Source organism: Brienomyrus brachyistius, unplaced genomic scaffold (assembly GCF_023856365.1).
Source record: "Brienomyrus brachyistius isolate T26 unplaced genomic scaffold, BBRACH_0.4 scaffold42, whole genome shotgun sequence".
Classification (NCBI taxonomy): Eukaryota; Metazoa; Chordata; class Actinopteri; order Osteoglossiformes; family Mormyridae; genus Brienomyrus; species Brienomyrus brachyistius.
This window is the reverse complement of record NW_026042317.1, coordinates 1,562,604-1,581,107: the sequence shown is the minus strand read 5'-3', so window position 1 is coordinate 1,581,107 and position 18,504 is coordinate 1,562,604. Positions and strand designations below refer to the sequence as shown.

The following is an 18,504-nucleotide window of genomic DNA, read 5'->3' as shown; positions in this document are numbered from 1 at the left end:
TTTCGCGATATTTCAGGCGAGTTTAGAGGTTTCAGAGCGTAGTAGCCAGATCGCACAGAGGCAGGGACTATTGTGAGCACTCAATGACGGAGGCTCAAGTTGTGTAAAAAGACATGCATTTATTCCTACAACTAACATAAAACAGACATTATACCTAACAAACAATAAACATGAAGTAACGGAAAAGACACAAACGATGTAATCATGAAAATGCAGTGACCAGATTTAAAATGATTAACCTGAAAAGGGAAAACTGTTCTGCAAAGCAAGCAGTTTGTAGGAATATAAACCTAAAGGAATATAGCAGGTGAATAGGACAGTTTAGGTTGTTAGAAAGGAAAGGAAGTTGGTTTACTTGGATGCAGGAAAGAGGGAGGTCTTTGCAGTTGGTTGCAGTGGCTGATGAGCTGATGGGTGATGGCTCTCAGGGAGGCGCGGTGTTGGCAGCGGTTGTTGGAGTGGAGTCCCTCCGGTTCTTTCTTCTGGTGAAGCTTGGGCTGAGTTGCAGTTCTTTGGGTCTTCACCGACGGGCTTTAAGAACGCTGCTTGTTTCTCCGTTTTCTTCTCTTTTTCTCCCTTTTCGATTTTCTCCCCTGCTTTGTTCTGAGATGCCAGGTTTTATAGCATAAGGTTCGTGATTAGGAGTGACCAGGAATTCGAGTCCTGGACCAATGGCTGACCATCCATTTGCCGGGCTTTCGGAAGGGGGTCAGTATCAGTCCTTTTGGGATTTATGACCAGACTGACTTCTCTGGTAATGGTGATTTTCATTAGGCTGGTGTAACTTTTGATATGTCCACTTTTGTGGTAACCATTGACCAGATTTGGAAACTGGAGTGATTTTCCTTCGGTTTGATACCAAACATGCCGTACCAGCCCAGCGGTTCACACCAAATACCATCTGTGATGATTAATTAATGATTACTTATATTATGCTATTATGTTATGTTCTATTACTCACACCAGTATATTGTACAGGTGGTTTAGGTTGTACCTCAACAGATATTACCCTTTATACAGACATTATATGACATATTCTCATGTCATAAGCACATCTTACCCTTAGATAGGCATGGTAGAATACAAAGATCAGATAAGGGTTGCCGAGGAATGTGGCAAAGAAAAGGGGGAGAAGGTTTGTCAAACAAAGAAAAAGAATCTCCAAAAGTTAAGACACATTCGAACATAACCTGTACATATCTGTATATTAAGACTAGTAGTCAAGAGTAAATACATATACAGATATACAAAAGCCAAACTTAAAAGAAACTTTCTTTGGGGTGTTCGTCCGTTCGGTGAGTGGTATGTAAGGCAGGATGTCTGGGGAGGGGGTTGTGTGCCAAGTCGAGGGGCCCCTGTCCTTGGGGTCCACTCTGCTATCTGTAGGTCGTTAAAGCTTTGGGCAATAAAAGTTGGAGTGCTGGCCTCCCTTGTTATCTGTGTGTGTGGGGTCACAAACCCCCCTTTGGGGCCTAGGTCGATGTGTGCCTTCTCGTACCAGGGTAGGCCTTGTCTCAGGCCACCTGGAATTTAAGCTTTGTGATTTGTGCATGTGTGATCCTACACATAATATTAATATCAAATATTCATTTGTCAATAGTGACCACCAGGATTGTTGAAAAATATGCAAACTCTAGGGACCAGGCGGTCTATACCCAATAACAATGGTGATTGGAGGTTAGGGACCAGGCAGTCTATACATAATACCAATGGTGATTGGAGGTTAGGGACCAGGAGGTCTATACCCAATAACAATGGTGATTGGAGGTTAGGGACCAGGCAGTCTATACAGAATGACAATGGTGATTGGAGGTTAGGGACCAGGAGGTCTATACCCAATAACAATGGTGATTGGAGGTTAGGGACCAGGCAGTCTATACACAATGACAATGGTGATTGGAGGTTAGGGACCAGGAGGTCTATACCCAATAACAATGGTGATTGGAGGTTAGGGACCAGGAAGTCTATACACAATAAAAATGGTGATTGGAGGTTAGGGTCCAAGTAGTCTATATACAATAAGAACGGTGATTGGAGGTTAGGGGCCAGGTGGTCTATACACAATAACAATGGTGATTGGAGGTTAGGGACCATGCAGTCTATACACAATAACAATGGTGATTAGAGGTTAGGGTCCAAGTAGTCTATACACAATAAGAATGGTGATTGGAGGTTTGGGGCCAGGTGGTCTAAACACAATAACAATGGTGATTGGAGGTTAGGGACCATGCAGTCTATACACAATAACAATGGTGATTAGAGGTTGGGGGCCAGGTGGTCTAAACACAATAACAATGGTGATTGGAGGTTAGGGACCAGGAAGTCTATACACAATAAGAATGGTGATTGGAGGTTAGGGTCCAAGTAGTCTATATACAATAAGAATGGTGATTGGAGGTTAGGGGCCAGGCAGTCTATACACAATAACAATGGTGATTAGAGGTTAGGAACCAAGTGGTCTATACACAATAGCAATTGTGATTGGAGGTTAGGGACCATGCAGTCTATACACAATAACAATGGTGATTAGAAGTTAAGGACCAAGTGGTCTATACACAATAACAATGGTGATTGGAGGTTGGGGACCATGCAGTCTATACACAATAACAATGGTGATTGGAGGTTAGGGACCTGGCAGTCTATACACAATAACAATGGTGATTGGAGGTTAGGAACCATGCAGTCTATACACAATAACAATGGTGATTAGAAGTTAAGGACCAAGTGGTCTATACACAATAACAATGGTGATTGGAGGTTAGGGACCATGCAGTCTATACATAATAGCAATGGTGATTGGAGGTGAAGAACTACAAAGAGATGATCCCCCAAGACTAAGAACAAGAATTTCAAATGTGCTAAAGCTATAAGCACTTTGCTCAGACACTCCTAGGTCAGACTGAAATATTGCAGCAGCACCAGCACCTTTGCCATCTGGTCGAGGGTTATGCTGTAATCAGCTGGAGTAGATTCATTTAGTGCCATGAATTCATTCGGTTTAAGTCAGGTCTCTGTAAGGCATAAGGACCAAGACTAAAATCAGTAATCATTTCATTTATTAGTAGCACCTTAGGAGCCAGTGATCTTATATTCAAAAGTCCAAGTTTTAGCCTTGCATTACACCTATTATCTAATAATGGATTTGGTTTAATTATTATTAAGTTATTATGATACACACTATGGTGGAATAGACCTCCACGATTAAAAGTGCGGGGAACAGACACAGTCCCAGTAACATGAACCCTAGGTGACGACTCTAAGTGACTAGCAGGCGGTCGGTTATGCCGGTTTGCCTGCCGCCTGGACTTGGCTCTGGCTAGTCAGCGATTTGCCTGGAGACTATGAGCTATGCTTTTGGACAGGAGATCGGCACCAGCCCACGAGGGGTGAATACCGTCCCTCTTCAAAAGCCCAGGCCTACCCCTCTCTCCACCAGAAGGTCTTTCAACAGGAGTCGGTTCCTTTGCAGGGCCTCTGCATCTCCCACCCTGCCAGGCTCTGCTCCTGTGCACAGCCGCAAGATCTCATCCTCCAGTCTTTTAAACCGGTTTTGTAGTTCAGTCTGGAAATATGCAGCATAGTTCTAGCAGAAGAGCTTAATTTGCACTTTTCCGACATCCCACCATTGACTGAGGGACTTGAATTGTGATTTTTTTCTCCCTCCACACCTCCCAGAAGAAAGAGAAAGATCGTACAAAGTTGTGGTCCTGAACTAATTTATATACTAAAACGCCAGTAACAATGTTGCGAGGAGAAATCAGTGCAAGAGAAAGTGACAGAAACAAAATGATGATCGGAGAGAGGGAAGGGAGCGATGCCACAGCTTAAAAATCTGCCCTTATTCCGATAGTTTATATAAAAGCTGTCCAGCCGAGCAGCAGACACCATGTTAGAGTTCACCTTCACCCAGGTACACTGTCTGCACTTTGGGAAATGGTCTCTCCACACATCAGTCAGACCATGGTAGTCAATAACAGATCGCAGAACAGAAGCTGAACCAGGGTGAGGCTCCTCGTGATTCCTGTCGAGCACGTGCTCCAGAGTAGAATTAAAATCACCAGAACAACAACAACGCTCTCCTGTGACAGTGTCTCTAAGAACGTATGTAAATCTGTAAAAAAGGCCACCCGTTCTGAGCCTACATTTGGTTCATACACAACAGGTTATGCAGGTAAAACGGAACACACAGGAGCCTCCCAGGTACAACATCTGTAACCACCGGTCGCAGGACTGGGACCCTCTGTGAGAACAGCAGAGCGACCCCAGCACTGACAGAAGAGCCATGACTAAAAACAACCTGGTCGCCCCAGTCAGCCCGCCACTGAGCCTGGGTCCCCTCATCACTGTGAGTCTCTTGTAAAAAGACAACATCTACCTTTTTTACAGCAATATAATCAAACAACGCAGCTCTTTTAGTAGCATTGCGACACCCGTTAATATTTAGTGAGCCAAAAATCAACGAAGCCACAAAAAAAGAGCTAATAAAGGACAAAAATACATGGAACATAAACCCTCTGTACTGCTAGCGGTGGCATAACACACTCCTAACAGTGCTCATCAGCTTCTTTAATCTGTACCGCGTCTGTTTATCAAGCTCGTCCAAAGTACATTTCCTCATTACCATCGTACATGAAGCTAAGAACAGTTTCCAATCAGGGAAATAGGACTCTATCTTAGGTTTTCTCTGGCCTTTAGTGCTGTCCAGAAAGAAACAGATCTGCTCAAGAGAGTAAACCTTGGTCCTACCTACAGGGGTGCTGGAGTCCATGGAGGCCTGTGAGTCTTCCAAGTCATCAGCCAAACTCTCTACGTCCTCATGATCTTTATCAGAATCCAGTAAGTACAGGTCCAGCTCAGGCTCGGGATGTTCCGCTGCGGTGTGTCTACAGGTGGGTCAGTGCCTGGCTCAGCAGGTGCGGAGTCACTCACCGCCGCCAGCGGGCCCTGATGCGTCCGGGCCGGGCTCCTCTGCCAGCCCACCGTCTCAGCGGGAGCGGAGTCACTCACCGCGCTGCCGCCAGCGGGCCCTGCTGCGTCCGGGCCGGGCTCCTCTGTCAGCCCGCCGTCTCAGCGGGAGCGGAGTCACTCACCGCGCCGCCGCCAGCGGGCCCTGCTGCGTCCGGGCCGGGCTCCTCTGTCAGCCCGCCGTCTCAGCGGGAGCGGAGTCACTCACCGCGCCGCCGCCAGCGGGCCCTGCTGCGTCCGGGCCGGGCTCCACTGTCAGCCCGCCGTCTCAGCGGGAGCGGAGTCACTCACCGCGCTGCCGCCAGCGGGCCCTGCTGCGTCCGGGCCGGGCTCCTCTGTCAGCCCGCTGTCTCAGCGGGAGCGGAGTCACTCACCGCGCTGCCGCCAGCGGGCCCTGCTGCGTCCGGGCCGGGCTCCTCTGCCAGCCCGCCGTCTCAGCGGGACCGGAGTCACTCACCGCGCCGCCGCCAGCAGGCCCTGCTGCGTCCGGTCTGAGTCGAAGTCCGTTACTACAGTATGGGCGCCCCCGCGGTGCTCGGTGCCCGTACCAGCGCCGGGGCCTCGCGCCCCTCCTCGCGCTCTCCTGGGGGGAGCTCCCCTCGCGGGCAGGCCTACCACACATGCCCAAAACCACCGCACGCAAAATACTTCACACTCTCGGAGCTGTTAAAATCATATAAACTTTCCCCCCCACTGTTATCTTAACAGACACGCCCAGGACCCCCTGCGGTGCGTTATGAATCATAAATGTTTGCCGCCTAAAAGACAGGAATCATCCTAATCGGGCCCCCCAGCTTCCCGTAGCGCCCAGAATGTTGGACAGTAGTTCATTTCTAATAAATAGGGGAACATTAGATAAAACAACTTTTTTTGATGGGCTTGATAAAGGCAATATCTGTACGAATTCATCTTTAATGTTGATACCACTTTCTATGAGGTCATCAACTATGGAAACGTCTTTTAAAAAGATCACAATAGCTTTGTTCATTCAGGAAGCTGAAACAACATTAGCGGCTCCAACTACTTCACCGACCGCGAGCAGACAGTCCTCCACCGAGACGGCGGGTCAGGGACACACTTAAAGCCGTGCCTGAGACTCAGACACGAAAAACTGAGTTGGGAAGCTCAAAATTCCCACCAGAAAGCTGCACTTGAATGGCTGAGATTCTGACTGCTGACTCAGAGATAGAAGTTAGTGATGTGACAATACTGAACTTACAAGAATGGCGAACGCATGGTTACTGCAAGGGACAATGCTTGTGAAATTCTGTGCAATGTTTCTTTTTAACTGCTTCAGAATCTTTGGCTAGAAAGCTGAACTGAAAGCAAATCATGAATCCTTCTGTTATCTTGCTTTGTATGTAGCCTAAGCGTGTTTCCCCAGCAAAGACGATAATCGCCGGTTAGTCACTGTCAGATATCGACACCGGGATACTTGTCTAATTACGCTCATTACCGATAATATTGTCATGTCACCCAGACGTAATTGGTGATTTGACATGTTCCCAGGTATAACAATACAGGGAGAAAAAGGGTTTTACTCATGGGATCAGGAATCCAAGTGCCAGTTGCTGCTGCATTAGCTGCTGGGAATGTTCACATCTCCTCCTTTCAGTGATACGTGTCGAGTGTAGGGACACCTGGCAGAAAGATGGCTAAGGACTGCACTGGAAGCACTGGTCTGACTGTTATGGGAGGGTTCATGTCCATCTTGCTGTTGATGTGTTCCTATATATTCCTGTATATTCTGTGATTTTTGGCTGTAGCTTCTACTTAATGTTTTTACCTCTAGTTTTGAGCAAAGATGCACTGACTCACAATTAGTGATCATATGACTGCAGCAGATTGTCAGGACGCACAGAACACTCTGCAGACTATAATTCATTTTGAAGTGTAAGCTGTGCTGCTAATTATACTGAAAACAAATGCTTATTGTAATGCTTTGTATTTTACTAATGTGTCGGATGTGTATATGTCTGTGTCTTAAAGTGTTTTCTGTTTCAGGCTGAACAGCTGTGATCTCATAGATAAACACTGTGAAGTGCTGTCTTCAGCTCTAAGATCAAACTCTTCCCCCCTGAGAGAGCTGGACCTGAGTGACAATGACCTGAAGGATTCAGGAGTGAAGCTGCTCTCTGCTGCACTGGGGGATTTACACTGTAAACTGGAGATATTGAGGTCAGTATTACTGGGTATTCTACACTGTAAACTGGAGATACTGAGGCCAGTATTGCTGGGTATTCCACACTGTAAACTAGAGATACTGAGGTCAGTACTACTAGGTATTCCACACTGTAAACTGGGGGTACTGGGGTCAGTATTACTGGGTATTCCACACCGCAAACTGGAGATACTCAGGTCAGTATTACTGGATATTCCACACCGCAAACTGGAGATACTGAGGCCATTATTACTGGATATTCCACACCGCAAACTGGAGATACTGAGGTCAGTACTATTAGGTATTCCACACTGTAAACTTGGGATACTGAGGCCAGTGTTGTGGGGTATTCCACAACGCAAACTGGAGATACTGAGGCCAGTATTACTGGATATTCTACACTGTAAACTGGGGATACTGAGGTCAGTATTGTGTGGTGGCTGCTCTCTGCTGTACTGTAGGATCTCAGCTGTAAACTGAAGAACCTGCAGTGAGTACAGAATATGCATTTTGCAGAAAAGTCACTGGACAGCAAGAAAACCCACAATGCCTTTCAGCAGTTACATAATAAACAAACACAAACAGCTTCTGTTTTCTTCTCCTACTTCCTTATATCTCACAATCTGATCAGCCCCCGATCCATGCTAGAAATGATTAAGCAGTGAAGCAGGAAACATCCATTCAACCATATACTGTAATCCATGCAAAACATTTGTGTTGGTTAGCAAAGTTAACAGCACTGTTACAGTTAAACATGCTGACTTTAACGTGTTATATATATAAAAAATAATGGACACCAAACAGAATCGGGATGATTGTTAAAATGATTTTTAATAATTTAATTGTTTTCTGAAAATCCATTATGTCATGGCCCTTATTCTCCTCATTTGAATACAGTGCTGCAGTGTAAAAAGTGGATTTAAAAGTGTTAAATTTTTTTAAGGGTGGGCCGATGTGAACTCACAGAGAAATGCTGTGAGGCATTGGCTTCAGCTCTCAGATCAAACTCCTCACCCCTGAGAGAGCTGGACCTGAGTGACAATGACCTGCAGGACTCAGGAGTGAAGCTGCTCTCTGCTGGACTGGGGGACTTACACTGTAAACTGGAGATACTGAGGTCAGTCTGACTGGGTATTCCACACTGTAAACTGGAGATACTGAGGTCAGTCTGACTGGGTATTCCACACTGTAAACTGGAGTTACTGGGGTCAGTCTGACTGGGTATTCCACACTGTAAACTGGACTTACTGAGGTCAGTCTGACTGGGTATTCAACACTGTAAACTGGAGTTACTGAGGTCAGTCTGACTGGGTATTTCACACTGTAAACTGGAGATACTGAGGTCAGTCTGACTGGGTATTTCACACTGTAAACTGGAGATACTGAGGTCAGTCTGACTGGGTATTTAACACTGTACGCTGGAGATAATAAGGTGGAACATAGCTAGTGATTTCAAAATAAAGCAGGAGTATCGAAGTCTAAAATGTCCTGGTATTTCATGGACCCCATAGTGCGATGTACCCTAACGAGGTTTCCAGGGTTTTTGGAGGAAAAACAGCTCCACAACATCACAGAACCTCCACCATATTATACAGCTGGGATAAGGTTCATTTCATTATAACCATCCTTCTTTTTACGTTAAACTCACCTTGAATGTTTATTGCATTTGGAATTTGATTCCAGTCAAAGTTGTATAATGATTTTCAAACTCCTGGCACTAATATTTTAAGTAACTGACAGAAAAGGCTTCTTTCTGTCATAACTTTCAAAACGTCTGTTAGCATGAAGGGGGCGTCTGATGGTTTTTTGGAGACGTGGTAATCCCAAGGTTTTACTTTGTCTGGTAATTGACCAACAGTCATCCTTGGGGATTTTTTGCCTCTCTTACGATCCTCCTCCCTGTATGTGGGGGCATAATAAACTTGGCTCCTCTTTCAGGCAGGTTTATAACAGTTCCAGTTTATGCCCACTTTTAAATTATTGCCCTAACAGTAGAAATGGGCATTTTAAGGCGAGTAGCTATTTTTTAATACCCATTCCCTGACTTATGAAGGTCAGCACACTTCTCCCTCATTTGGTCTGTGTGTCTCTTATCTTTCCCATGTTGATGGATGACTAAGGGAATTTGGCCTCTGTGTCTCCTCATGTTTGTACCCCAGTTACTCAGGAAGTCATGGATTACAGCTTGAAGGTTCCTATTCACTCCAGTCAACTCAAAGATGTATAATTTACATGGGAAACATGCTTCAGTTACATTGTGTTCACTATAATTTGCAGGACTGCCAATATATGCCAATACTGCCATGGCTCATGTGTTTTTGTTAAAAATAATTATTTCTTGATGAAGGATTTGTTTTCTCTTCGAATAAATTGATTTTAATTAAAGGTTGGATTTTTCAATTTTTTTTTCCGTGTGAGATGAAGCACCTTCACCAGAAGGTAGATTTTTTCTTACCCCTTGTACAAAGGGGTGCCAATAATTGCGGAGGGAATGTATGTATAACTGAGGCTGATGTGGTACAAAGCCTAGCTAAGCTCAAAATAAATAAATCGCAGGGCCCTGATGGCATCTTACCTATACTTTTATAATAAATGAGGGTTATTATTAGCCAACCTTTAACTTTACTGTTTCCGAAATCCTTATTTGCACGTGTGGTACCTTATGATTGGAAGTATGCTAATATAACACCCATATTCAAAAAGGGGATAGATGTAATCCAGCAAACTTTAGGCCAATTACTTTAACTTGCATAACTGGAAAAGTTATGGATACAAATAAGCTGGATATAAATAACATTCTGAGGGGTAGCCAACCTGGATTTAGGAGAAGTTGATCCTGTTTAACTAATCTACTTGAGTTCTTTGAGGAAGCAAAAATAGAAATTGGTCACAAAATGTACTTAGATTTGCAGAAGGCCTTTGATGTTGTCCCCCTCAAACAGCTCTTGCTTAAGCTCAAAGCTGCAGGGATTTTAGGAACTGTAGCAACTTGGATTGAAAACTGGTTAACAGACAGGAAGCAGCAGGTAGTTATTAGAGGCACAATGTCACATTGGGCCTGCGTTCATAGTGGGGTACCGCAGGGTTCAATTTTAGGACCACTATTGTTCCTATTTTACATTAATGATATTGACACCAATACATACAGTAAACTAGGTAAATTTGCAGACAACACCAAGGTGGATGATGTAGCAAATACTGATCTAGCAGCGGAGAGGCTACAACGGGATCTTGATTTAATTAATGACTGGGCTGATACCTGGCAGATTAAATGTAATGTAGATAAATGTAAGGTAATCCATGCAGGGAGCAGAAATATAAAGTACAGATTTTTTATGGGTTCCACTGAAATAAAGGTAACTAATTATGAGAAAGACCTCAGTGTGTATGTTGATGCTTCCATGTTCCACTCTCACCAGTGTGGGGAAGCAATTAAAAAGGCCAAATAGGATGTTGGGTTACATCTCTAGGTGTGTGGAGTTTAATTTAAATGAGGTGATGCTAAGATTATGCAATTTCTTGGTAAGACCCTACCTAGAATATTGTTTTAATGTGAGAGGGGGATATAGGGCTGTTGAAGGAACAATCAGGTTCGCTTTGGGCCGTTCAGAAATATTTCTTAAAATATACACAAAATTATGATATATTTCATAAGCATTGATAGGTAATTGGGGGCGGCATGGTGGTGCAGTGGTTAGCACTCTGCCTCACACCCGGGTTCGAGTCGCCGCCTGGTTCACATGTGTATGGAGTTTGCATGTTCTCCCCATGTCGTCGTGGGGTTTCCTCTGGGTACTCCGGTTTCCCCCCCCACAGTCCAAAGACATGCTGAGGCTAATTGGAGTTGCTAAATTGCCCATAGGTGTGCATGTGTGAGTGTGCCCTGCGATGGGCTGGCCCCCCATCCTGGGTTGTTCCCTGCCTCGTTCCCATTGCTTCCGGGATAGGCTCCGGACCCCCCGCGACCCAGTAGGATAAGTGGTTTGGAAAATGGATGGATGGATGGATGATAGATAATCCCACTGATTAATAAAATGAAAAAGTAGCCACAAGCCATCTACACTCGGACGTGCTATAATCACCCACCTTCACACACGGACTAGAGAGCCCCTTTCAGTCCTGGCAGGAGACCAACACGTGATTCCTAAGAAGTGCCGGGCGATGCGCGCTCTATCCCACGGCTGATCTCAGGTCAGTGCTGAGCTCTCCCCCTTCCTTTATAATAAATCTGGAGCGGTACGCGTGCGGGCAGGGGGCGAGCTGGCCAGGGTCACCCCTCCCCTCAGGGACTGTGCTCTTTATTCTCCAATTCCTGTCCAGGTGAGGCTGTTTTGCGCTTGCGGTTATGAAGCATTTTGAGCAAGGCTTTCCCTTTTTTCCTGGGAGAGAAAAGATAAGCGTCCATTTCCGCTGGGAAAGGCAAGATAGGTGTTCTAACTCTTTCCGAGAAAAACAAGTTATATAAGTGATCAGTGAAAAAACATGTTTGTGCAGTTCACCTGTGGCACAACAATAATGTGGGTCAATCACGGTGGAAGATGTATTTGAATCCCGGGGTGTTTAGTCCAAACACGATCAGAATCAGTCCATACCTCAATCACCTCATAGGTATGTCTGCTAGGTGGAGTTGGAGGTGCAGTATAATCCCGTTATAATGGAATATCGTCTGGAACAGACGAGGTCTGCCGGCTGTGCACCTTTAAGAACATGCAGAAAAAGCATCGGATATAGCGGACTCACGTATAATGGAGTGTGTGTGAGAATATCTGAGGTAGGATACGTGTGTGTGAGAGTGTCTTTGGCAGGATACGTGTGTGTGAGAGTGTCTGTGGCAGGATATGTGTGTATGAGAGTGTCTGTGACAGGATACGTGTGTGTGAGAGTGTCTGTGACAGGGTACGTGTGTGCAAGAGTGTCTATGGCAGGGTACGCGTGTGTGAGAGTGTCTGTGACAGGGTACGCGTGTGCGAGAGTGTCTATGGCAGAGTACGCGTGTATGAGAGTGTCTGTGACAGGGTACGCGTGTGTGAGAGTGTCTGTGGCAGGGTACGTGTGTGTGAGTGTCTGTGACAGGGTACGTGTGTCTGAGAGTGTCTGTGGCAGGGTACGTGTGTGAGAGTGTCTGAGACAGGGTACGTGTGTGTGAGAGCGTCTGTGACAGGAGACATGAGTGAGATTGTCTGTGACAGGGTACGTGTGTGTGAGAGTCTCTGCAGCAGGGTATGTGTGTGTGAGAGTGTTTGCGGCTTGGTACGTGTGTATGAGAGTGTCTGCAGCAGGGTACGTGTGTGAGAGTGTCTGTGACAGGAGACGTGTGTGAGATTGTCTGTGACAGGGTACGTGTGTGTGAGAGTGTCTGTGGCAGGATATGTTTGTATGAGATTGTCTGTGACAGGAGACGTCTGTGTGAGAGTGTCTGTGGCAGGGTACGTGTGTGTGAGAGTGTCTGTGGCAGGATATGTTTGTATGAGATTGTCTGTGACAGGAGACGTCTGTGTGAGAGTGTCTGTGGCAGGGTACGTGTGTGTGAGAGTGTTTGTGACAGGGTACGCGTGTGTGAGAGTGTCTGAGACAGGGTACGTGTGTGTGAGAGCGTCTGTGACAGGAGACGTGAGTGAGATTGTCTGTGACAGGGTACGTGTGTGTGAGAGTCTCTGCAGCAGGGTATGTGTGTGTGAGAGTGTCTGCAGCAGGGTACGTTTGTGAGAGTGTCTGTGACAGGAGACGTGTGTGAGATTGTCTGTGACAGGGTACGTGTGTGTGAGAGTCTCTGCAGCAGGGTATGTGTGTGTGAGAGTGTTTGCAGCAGGGTACGTGTGTATGAGAGTGTCTGCAGCAGCGTACGTGTGTGTGAGAGTGTCTGCAGCAGGGTACGTGTGTGAGAGTGTCTGTGACAGGAGACGTGTGTGAGATTGTCTGTGACAGGGTACGTGTGTGTGAGTGTCTCTGCAGCAGGGTATGTGTGTGTGAGAGTGTTTGCGGCAGTGTACGTGTGTATGAGAGTGTCTGCAGCAGCGTACGTGTGTGTGAGAGTGTCTGCAGCAGCGTACGTGTGTGTGAGATTGTCTTTGACTGGAGACGTGTGTGTGAGATTGTCTGTGACAGGGTACGTGTGTGTGAGAGTGTCTCTGGCAGGGTACGTGTGTATGAGAGTGTCTGCCGCAGGATACGTGTGTGTGAGAGTGTCTGTGGCAGGGTACGTGTGTGTGAGAGTGTCTGTGACAGGGTACGTGTGTGTGAGAGTGTCTGCCGCAGAGTACGCGTGTGTGAGAGTGTCTGTGACAGGGTACGTGTGTATGAGAGTGTCTGCAGCAGGGTACGTGTGTGTGAGAGTGTCTGTGACAGGAGACGTGTGTGTGAGAGTGTCTGTGGCAGGGTACGTGTGTGTGAGTGTCTGTGACAGGGTACGTGTGTGTGAGAGTGTCTGTGGCAGGGTACGTGTGTGTGAGAGTGTCTGTGACAGGGTACGTGTGTGTGAGAGTGTCTGCCGCAGAGTACGCGTGTGTGAGAGTGTCTGTGACAGGGTACGTGTGTATGAGATTGTCTGTGACAGGAGACGTATGTGTGAGATTGTCTGTGACAGGAGACGTGTGTGTGAGAGTGTCTGTGGCAGGGTACGTGTGTGTGAGTGTCTGTGACAGGGTACGTGTGTGTGAGAGTGTCTGTGGCAGGGTACGTGTGTGTGGGAGTGTCTGTGGCAGGGTACGTGTGTGTTAGAGTGTCTGTGACAGGGTACGTGTGTGTGAGAGTGTCTGCCGCAGAGTACGCGTGTGTGACAGTGTCTGTGACAGGGTACGTGTGTGAGAGTGTCTGTGACAGGAGACGTGTGTGTGAGATTGTCTGTGACAGGAGACGTGTGTGTGAGATTGTCTGTGACAGGGTACGTGTGTGTGAGAGTCTCTGCAGCAGGGTATGTGTGTGTGATAGTGTTTGTGGCAGGGTACGTGTGTATGAGAGTGTCTGCAGCAGCGTACGTGTGTGTGAGAGTGTCTGCAGCAGGGTACGTGTGTGTGAGATTGTCTGTGACAGGAGACGTGTGTGTGAGATTGTCTGTGACAGGGTACGTGTTTGTGAGAGTCTCTGCAGCAGGGTACGTGTGTGTGAGAGTGTCTGCCGCAGGATACGTGTGTGTGAGAGTGTCTCTGGCAGGATATGTGTGTGTGAAAGTGTCTGTGATAGGGTACGCATGTGTGAGAGTGTCTGTGACAGTGTACATGTGTGTGAGAGTGTCTGCGACAGGGTACGTGTGTGTGAGAGTGTCTGCGACAGGGTACGTGTGTGTGAGAGTGTCTGCAGCAGGGTACGTGTGTGTGAGAGTGTCTGTGGCAGGATATGTTTGCATGAGATTGTCTGTGACAGGAGACGTGTGTGTGAGATTGTCTGTGACAGGGTACGTGTGTGTGAGAGTGTCTTTGGCAGGGTACGCGTGTGTGAGAGTGTCCGCGGCAGTGTACGTGTTTCTGAGAACGTGTGCGACAGGGTACGTGTGTGTGAGAGTGTCTGCGGCAGGGTACGTGTGTGTGAGTGTCTGCGGCAGGGTACGCGTGTGTGAGAGTGTCTGCGACAGTGTACGCGTGTGTGAGAGTGTCTGCGACAGGGTACGCGTGTGTGAGAGTGTCTGCGACAGGGTACGCGTGTGTGAGAGTGTCTGCGACAGGGTACGCGTGTGTGAGAGTGTCTGTGACAGGGTACGTGTGTGTGAGAGTGTCTGTGACAGGGTACGTGTGTGAGAGAGCGTCTGTGACAGGAGACGTGAGTGAGATTGTCTGTGACAGGGTACGTGTGTGTGAGAGTCTCTGCAGCAGGGTATGTGTGTGTGAGAGTGTCTGCAGCAGGGTACGTTTGTGAGAGTGTCTGTGACTGGAGACGTGTGTGAGATTGTCTGTGACAGGGTATGTGTGTGTGAGAGTGTTTGCAGCAGGGTACGTGTGTATGAGAGTGTCTGCAGCAGCGTACGTGTGTGTGAGAGTGTCTGCAGCAGCGTACGTGTGTGTGAGATTGTCTTTGACTGGAGACGTGTGTGTGAGATTGTCTGTGACAGGGTACGTGTGTGTGAGAGTGTCTCTGGCAGGGTACGTGTGTATGAGAGTGTCTGCCGCAGGATACGTGTGTGTGAGAGTGTCTGTGGCAGGGTACGTGTGTGTGAGAGTGTCTGTGACAGGGTACGTGTGTGTGAGAGTGTCTGCCGCAGAGTACGCGTGTGTGAGAGTGTCTGTGACAGGGTACGTGTGTATGAGAGTGTCTGCAGCAGGGTACGTGTGTGTGAGAGTGTCTGTGACAGGAGACGTGTGTGTGAGAGTGTCTGTGGCAGGGTACGTGTGTGTGAGTGTCTGTGACAGGGTACGTGTGTGTGAGAGTGTCTGTGGCAGGGTACGTGTGTGTGAGAGTGTCTGTGACAGGGTACGTGTGTGTGAGAGTGTCTGCCGCAGAGTACGCGTGTGTGAGAGTGTCTGTGACAGGGTACGTGTGTATGAGATTGTCTGTGACAGGAGACGTATGTGTGAGATTGTCTGTGACAGGAGACGTGTGTGTGAGAGTGTCTGTGGCAGGGTACGTGTGTGTGAGTGTCTGTGACAGGGTACGTGTGTGTGAGAGTGTCTGTGGCAGGGTACGTTTGTGTGGGAGTGTCTGTGACAGGGTACGTGTGTGTGAGAGTGTCTGCCGCAGAGTACGCGTGTGTGACAGTGTCTGTGACAGGGTACGTGTGTGAGAGTGTCTGTGACAGGAGACGTGTGTGTGAGATTGTCTGTGACAGGAGACGTGTGTGTGAGATTGTCTGTGACAGGGTACGTGTGTGTGAGAGTCTCTGCAGCAGGGTATGTGTGTGTGATAGTGTTTGTGGCAGGGTACGTGTGTATGAGAGTGTCTGCAGCAGCGTACGTGTGTGTGAGAGTGTCTGCAGCAGGGTACGTGTGTGTGAGATTGTCTTTGACAGGAGACGTGTGTGTGAGATTGTCTGTGACAGGGTACGTGTTTGTGAGAGTCTCTGCAGCAGGGTACGTGTGGTGAGAGTGTCTGCCGCAGGATACGTGTGTGTGAGAGTGTCTCTGGCAGGATATGTGTGTGTGAAAGTGTCTGTGATAGGGTACGCATGTGTGAGAGTGTCTGTGACAGTGTACATGTGTGTGAGAGTGTCTGCGACAGGGTACGTGTGTGTGAGAGTGTCTGCGACAGGGTACGTGTGTGTGAGAGTGTCTGCAGCAGGGTACGTGTGTGTGAGAGTGTCTGTGGCAGGATATGTTTGCAAGAGATTGTCTGTGACAGGAGACGTGTGTGTGAGATTGTCTGTGTCAGGAGACGTGTGTGTGAGAGTGTCTGTGGCAGGGTACGTGTGTGTGAGTGTCTGTGACAGGGTACGTGTGTGTGAGAGTGTCTGTGGCAGGGTACGTGTGTGTGAGAGTGTCTGTGACAGGGTACGTGTGTGTGAGAGTGTCTGTGACAGGGTACGTGTGTGTGAGAGTGTCTGTGACAGGGTACGTGTGTGTGAGAGTGTCTGCCGCAGAATAAGCGTGTGTGAGAGTGTCTGTGGCAGGGTACGTGTGTGAGAGTGTCTGTGACAGGAGACGTGTGTGTGAGATTGTCTGTGACAGGAGACGTGTGTGTGAGATTGTCTGTGACAGGGTACGTGTGTGTGAGAGTGTCTGTGGCAGGGTACGCGTGTGTGAGAGTTTCTGTGGCAGGGTACGCGTGTGTGAGAGTGTCTGTGACAGGGTACGTGTGTGTGAGAGTGTCTGTGGCAGGGTACGTGTGTGTGAGAGTGTCTGTGACAGGGTACGTGTGTGTGAGAGTGTCTGCCGCAGAATACGCGTGTGTTAGAGTGTCTGTGGCAGGGTACGTGTGTGAGAGTGTCTGTGACAGGAGACGTGTGTGTGAGATTGTCTGTGACAGGGTACGTGTGTGTGAGAGTCTCTGCAGCAGGGTATGTGTGTGTGATAGTGTTTGTGACAGGGTACGTGTGTGAGAGTGTCTGTGACAGGAGACGTGTGTGTGAGATTGTCTGTGACAGGAGACGTGTGTGTGAGATTGTCTGTGACAGGGTACGTGTGTGTGAGAGTCTCTGCAGCAGGGTATGTGTGTGTGATAGTGTTTGTGGCAGGGTACGTGTGTGTGAGAGCGTCTGCGGCAGGGTACGCGTGTGTGAGAGTGTCTGTGACAGGGTACGTGTGTGAGAGTGTCTGTGACAGGGTACGTGTGTGTGAGAGTGTCTGTGATAGGGTACGCGTGTGTGAGAGTGTTTGTGACAGTGTACATGTGTGTGAAAGTGTCTGGGACAGGGTACGTGTGTGTGAGAGCGTCTGCGGCAGGGTACGCGTATGTGAGAGTGTCTGTGACAGGGTACGTGTGTGAGAGTGTCTGTGACAGGGTACGTGTGTATGAGAGTGTCTGCGGTAGGATACGTGTGTGTGAGAGTGTCTGTGACAGTGTACGTGTGTGTGAGAGTGTCTGTGACAGGGTACGTGTGTGAGAGAGTGTCTGTGGCAGGATATGTTTGTTTGAGATTGTCTGTGACAGGAGACGTCTGTGTGAGAGTGTCTGTGGTAGGATACGTGTGTGTGAGAATGTCTGTGAAAGTGTACGTGTGTGTGAGAGTGTCTGTGACAGGGTACGTGTGTGAGAGATTGTCTGTGACAGGAGACGTATGTGTGAGATTATCTGTGACAGGAGACGTGTGTGTGAGATTGTTCGTGTCAGGGTACGTGTGTGTGAGAGCGTCTGTGGCAGGGTACGTGTGTGTGAGAGTGTCTGTGGCAGGGTACGCGTGTGTGAGAGTGTCTGTGGCAGGGTACGTGTGTGTGAGAGTGTCTGTGACAGGGTACGCGTGTGTGAGAGTGTCTGTGACAGGGTACGCGTGTGTGAGAGTGTCTGTGACTGGGTACGCGTGTGTGAGTGTCTGCGATAGGGTACGTGTTTGTGAGAGTGTCTGCGGCAGAGTACGTGTGTGTGAGAGTGTCTGCGGCAGGGTACGTGAGTGTGAGAGTGTTTGCGGCAGGGTACGTGTGTGTGAGAGTGTCTGTGGCAGGATATGTTTGTATGAGATTGTCTGTGGCAGGATATGTTTGCATGAGATTGTCTGTGACAGGAGACGTGTGTGTGAGATTGTCTGTGAAAGGAGACGTGTGTGTGAGAGTGTCTGTGGCAGGGTACGCGTGTGTGAGAGTGTCTGTGGCAGGGTACGCGTGTTTGAGAGTGTCTGTGACAGGGTACGCGTGTGTGAGAGTGTCTGTGACAGGGTACGCGTGTGTGAGAGTGTCTGTGACTGGGTACGCGTGTGTGAGTGTCTGCGACAGGGTACGTGTGTGTGAGAGTGTCTGCGGCAGAGTACGTGTGTGTGAGAGTGTCTGCGGCAGGGTACGTGAGTGTGAGAGTGTTTGCGGCAG

General features: G+C 48.1%; 1 pseudogene; it reads left to right on the top strand.

Annotated features, from left to right (window-relative positions):
* Nucleotides 1-18,504, top strand: part of LOC125722823 (NACHT, LRR and PYD domains-containing protein 12-like) — a 164,518-nt pseudogene that overhangs the window by 7,890 nt on the left and 138,124 nt on the right.